General features: G+C 52.1%; 1 long non-coding RNA gene across 1 annotated transcript; it reads right to left on the bottom strand.

Moving 5' to 3' along the window:
• Window positions 1-2,072: 2,072 nt before the first annotated feature.
• Window positions 2,073-4,635, bottom strand: LOC309849324. The gene is made up of 3 exons (XR_014303657.1): window positions 4,537-4,635; window positions 4,180-4,408; window positions 2,073-4,074 (listed from the first exon to the last, which is right to left on the bottom strand). It is a non-coding gene; the product is annotated as an uncharacterized lncRNA (long non-coding RNA).
• Window positions 4,636-5,502: the final 867 nt, after the last annotated feature.

The following is a 5,502-nucleotide window of genomic DNA, read 5'->3' as shown; positions in this document are numbered from 1 at the left end:
CTTCTCGGATTATTTAGGTGGGGATATTCTTATTTTACCACACACATTCAGATCTCCAGTTCTTTACCTTCAGCAAAGGAAAGTAAATAAAAAAAATTTTTTTTGAATTAAAAAACGAAAGGAAAGGAAACCAAACTTTAACAGGCCTGGTATAAAGAAAAATAAGCTACAGTGTCTACAATGTAATAGAAATCACCTTACTGCATAAGAGTTCAAAAGAATTCTAATACCGTCATCCTTGTTTGCATTAATGAGGAATAGACCCCGTCAGGAAGTGAGAGAAAGTAGATGATCTCAATTCGCTGACCCACAGGAGTTAATGACTCAGTCCATCCTTCCGCAAAGTGAAGTAATTTAATAATTTGGCAAATATTTATCTTGAAATTCTGTACAAAAGAATTGTATTACCCTGCACATTACATGCTCATACTATGTTATCAGGGTCGGATGACAATTTTATACGGTTTCATGTCACAAAAGATGCTTGAATTAGCCTCCGTTTTCAATGAACTATCTTCGCACTTGACCATTTTATCCTTTACCTGAAATGGTAGGTCTGTACTTTCAAGCTTTTGCATAATAGCTCGTGACATTTTGCATTTACTGGGTTGAGCAAAACTTGTTTCGAAAATATAACTAGAAAAATCAGGAAGAACTTTAGAGATTCAGATGGGCCCCTTGTAAGTTTGCACGAAGTGTGTTGTTGACTCAGGGGTGAGCCCCTGCGGGGCTGGAGCCTGAGGCCTGCGCACCAGCGGCGTGCTGGGCACGGCGGTCCCGGAGGCGGTGGGGAGAAGACTGTCCCCCCACAGGCGGTGGGGAGGCCCCCGGCCCCCAGCCTTCTGCGGCTTCTGTTCTGAGGCCCAGCGCACTTCATGGTGATGGAGAAACTCAGACATTTCCCTGGTCAGCTTTCAGAGGCCTGATTAAGAAGATGTGTTCCCAGTGTCTGTTCTTTTGAAAGAAAAACTATTTTCTGCTTCTAATTCTCTACACATCATTTCCAGAAAAATCGTTCTTGTGAGAAAGGTCCCTAACCTAGGAACTTGTTACATGCTCCAAAGACATGAGGTCTGTTTCCTGTTCTAATGACAGTAAGACTGGACGTCTTCTGGCTTGTAAATAGTCACTTCCTTAGAGCACAGGGTTTATGCCAGGTAAGGATAAAACTGTGCTCATTTATTTTATAGGGTTACTTACTGTTAGGGGTCGGAGGGTCCCCTCCAAGTTCAGATGCCAGAGCCCTAACCCCAGAGCCTCAGAAGGACTTAATTGGGAAACTGGGCTGTTGCGGGTGTGACTAGTAAAGACTAGGTCACACTGGAGTAGGGTGTGCCCCGACCCAGTGAGACCTGCGACCTCATAAGCAGGCGACCGTCGGGACGCAGACGCGCACGCGGGGAGATGCCGTGTGAAGGCAGAGGCGGCGGGTGGGGCAGTGCCCCGACAAGCTGAGGAGGGCCTGACGCCCCGGCAAACCCCCAGATGGCAGAGAGGAAGCCTGGGGCAGATTCTGTCTCACAGCCGCAGGAGGGGCGGCCCCGCAGAAGCTCCAGCTTGAGCTTTTGGCCTCCGGACCACGAGACTGTAGGTTTCGGCTGCGTGAGCCGCCGGGTCTGTGGGTCTTCGCTACGGCGGCTCTAGCATACGGATACACTCGCATACGACCTTGGGGTCGCGGGAGGCAAATAAGGATTTTAGCCCGTAGGTCCTTGGAGATCCCCCTGCAACGTCTCCTGCCTTGGTTACGTGTGGATTCCCGTGGAGGGTGATGGCAGGGGCTGTAGAAAGCGTCAGGAAGGCCCCACTCCGTTTCAGGAAGGACGTTGCCCCTGCTTGGGCACTTGGACCAAGCAGTTCAGTTGGTCAGGTCAGCATCAAGGGTCCTGAGGTGACAACAACGCTTGTGTCCCCCGTTACTATTGCTAATGTGAGCCTAGGGGACATGAAGGTACAAAACTGTGCGTGAATTATGTATACTGTTGAATCACACGATCAGATAGAATATGGCCACACTCCCCATCAAAGCACCAGTTTCCTGGGCCACCGGAGCCAAGGACTGTAGACTGGAAGGGGCTTAAACAACAGGAATTTTATTTCTCACGGTTTTGGTGGAGGAAGTCTGAGGTCCAGGTGTGGTCAGGGTGGGGTCCTTCTGAGGTCCCTGTCCTGGGCTTGCAGGTGGCCGTCTCCTCCCTGGGCCTTCCCATGGTCATCCCTCTGGGGGTGTCTGTGTCCTAATCTCTTCTTATTAGGACACAGTCGTGCTGGGCCAGGGCTCACCTCAGTCTACCTTAACTGCCCCTCCTCCAAATACAGTCCGAGTCGGGTGTGCTGGGGATAAGGACATCAGCATATGAATTCTACGGGGACACAGTTCAGCCGCCAGGAGTCTCCAGATCATTCTCACCATTGCTAGCAGGCAGCAAACATGCCTCATGGGGGTACTGACTGGCACTGGGCGCCGCACCCTTGAACGTCCCGATGTGACAAATGCACAGACCGCAGACTCACAGACACGGCCCCGGGGGCCTTGGAGATGCTGTGTTTCTGTCAGCTCAGTCCCTGCCGAGGAGACGGGTGTGTGGGCAGGGCTGGGGACCTGCCTAAAGCGGCAAGTTAGCCTAGCGCTGGGATGGCCTGGGGAGCCTCCCCTGTTGTGGGGTTCCCCCATGAGGGGTGGACTGTAAGGGAGTCGCTCCGTGACACTTTAAAGTTTTCCGATTCTCTGGAGGGTGAGGCTGCTCAGGTCTGGGATCCCGCAGGGGTTCTGCTCCTCAAGTAGGATTGGCAATCATGCTTCTTCTAAAACAGGAGTCAGCAAACTTTCCCTACAAAGGACCACATAGTACATATTTTTGGCTTTGGGAGCTGTATCTTCTCCACTGCAAGTGGTCAGCGCTGCCGTGTGATTTTGAACCACAGCCCTAGTTTTCCGGCGCTGACCTCCCGTAGAGTATGAGCGACAGAAATTCAGAGGACGTGCAAGCGCCCGGAGAGCACGTGGGTGTGCGAGCCCCAGCCTCCACGCACAGCGGCGGCCAGACTCGGACCCATACGCGGGACGGAGATCGCCGCAGGGCAGGCGGTTTCTTGCCGAGGGCCGCAGGCTAGAATCCTGTCCGGGCCCTCTCCTTGGCTTAGAGCTGCTTGTCTTTGTGTCATCTCCCTCCGTGTATTAACCTGTGTCCACATTTCCTGTCCTCATGAGGATCCGTCGTATCAGATGAGCGCCCGATGACCTCATTGTAACTTGACCACCTCTGGAAAGACTCCCCCTCCCCACATGGTCCCTTTCTGAGGCCCTGGGGATTCGTTCACATTTCAACATCAGCATTTAAAGAGGACACAGTTCAACCCCTAACAGTCAACAGGAGTAAAAGGCTAATAAGGAGTAAAAGTGGAGCCCTTGGGCGGCGCCCGGCGCCGGCGGCTCGTCCAGGCATGCTAAGGCGGCCCCTGGAATCAGTTCTTCCACCGGGAGGGGCGGTACGTGGCTGCGACCTTGCAGATGCCTGAAACCGCTTCCAGCCTGTCGGGAGTCACCGGCGTGCCGTGTGCCTCTGAACCCACAGAGCAGCCTGCGGTCCGGTGATGTGCAGGAGGCAGGTGTGGCCCCTCTCGCGGGGACAGATGCTCATTTCCGGCCAGACCTGGTGTTGCATGAACACTGACTGCCGCTCGCCTCTGCTGGTGCCTGCGGGCTGTGTCCTGCGGGCTGTGGTAGAGGCTGGCCTGCTGGAAACCAGCGCCGGCCCTCGGCCCGTGGAGACAGAGGCTGGGGAGAGCTGCACTGAGCAGCAGAGATCATTTGCTCCACAAAAGCTCCAAGTTAGGTTCTTGTGCCAGAAGAGAGAGACGTGCCAGGCAGAGCAGGGCTCAGAGAGGATGGAATTCCGCTTACCCCGGAGGCCAGAGGGTGGCAAGGAAGGAGAGCGACCCCAAGGGGGGGACCGGAGCGACAGCAGCCCTGGGAACCCTTGACTCCTCCCACGCGTGCCGACCCAGGTACATGAGGCGGCTGCCTGTGTTTTCTTGGAGGTTTCTTGTAGGCTTGTTGTTTTCTTGCAAAGCCTCCAAGAAAACAGGAGGGCCTGTGTAGCAGCGGAAGGACCCACGCTTCCCAGAGGGTGTCCAGACCCAGCGTGTCACGTCCCACTTGCTCGGCTCGCTCCTTACTCTGCAGGGCCAGGCTCCGTCCTGGGGGTCTCGAAGGAACAGCGGCAACCTTCGGTGTTACTGCCGAGGGCTCGTTGCGGGGCTGCTCACGTCCAGTCTACAAGGTGCTTTTCTGACCCAAGGGGCTCCCACGTGGAGGAATGTGGTAGGGCAGAGAGGGTGGAAACTCGCCGTTTAAGCTGAAGGAAGCCCCGCATCCCGGAGGAGGCAGTGGGGGCTGCTTTTATATCTGGAAACCAAAACATGTACATACTGTTTTCATAATGCAAAAATAGAAAGCAAAGTCAATAAAATATTTGTTTTATGTTGTGAACATTATGCAAGCAAGGTACAATTTATCATACATCGTGTACATACCAGGAGTTTCCGCTTTTAAAGACGAGTACGCTTCATTCAACAGTAATGCTGATTTACTTCAATGAGAAGAGACGTTGGGGCACACGACCTTGGCACAGTGAACAAAAGGGAAGCTTGGGTTTTAAAAGTTGCAAAACCACTTACGGAGAAGGAAGTTTTCGGTTTTCATTTCCCGGATTCCCTTGTGGGCCCTTGAGTGAAAAGCATTAATTCGTGACTCAGATGGAAATATTTAATGCCAAGGACAAACATGCGTAACATTTCACGGGTTGCAGGCATGTGTCCTCTACATAAAGAGAACGTATTTAATGCACGGAGAGCACAAAGCGTGGGGCCGGGAATTTGAACCAGGATCTCCAAGTTCTCGATGTGGCGAAATGTGGCCCATTGTCTAATTGGAAAAAATCCAATTGTGATAAGTGTATGTGCTAACAAAAATCCTGACTGCATTTCAGGTATGGGGAAATCATGGCTTAACTAAAGCTTATGTAGAGCAGAACTTAGGGGTTTTAGCAGACTAAATACTAAGTATTTTAATGATGTGATGTGCTTGCCAAAAAAGCTAGTGTAACTTAAGCCGCATTAATAAAGGTATTAACTCTACCAAGGGGAGGTGCTCAGCTTTAATCTTGACTGGACAGGCTGCTTCTGGAGAAACAGGGCCCTGCAGGTAACACGGAGTTGAAAATCGTGGGCTCCACAGTCCATTTGCCTACGCTCACACCCCACGTCTGCTCCGTCCTAGCTGTGTGAGATCCTTGAACAGGTTACTTCACTCTCCGTCATTCAGCTTCCTATCTGCCTCGAGATTGCTCTGAGGGTTCAAGGGGCCTGTCTCAGTCTTCTCCGGCTGCCATGACAAAAAAACCACAACCTGGGTGCTTTTAACAACATCAATTAAACTTCTGGAGGCTAGAAGTCCCAGATCAAGGTACTGGTCACTCTGGTTCTGGTAAGATCTCTCTT

Source organism: Mustela nivalis, assembly GCF_964662115.1.
Source record: "Mustela nivalis genome assembly, chromosome: 15".
NCBI lineage: Eukaryota > Metazoa > Chordata > Mammalia > Carnivora > Mustelidae > Mustela > Mustela nivalis.
The sequence above is the reverse complement of the archived record's forward strand: the minus strand, read 5'-3'. Positions and strand labels throughout refer to the sequence as shown.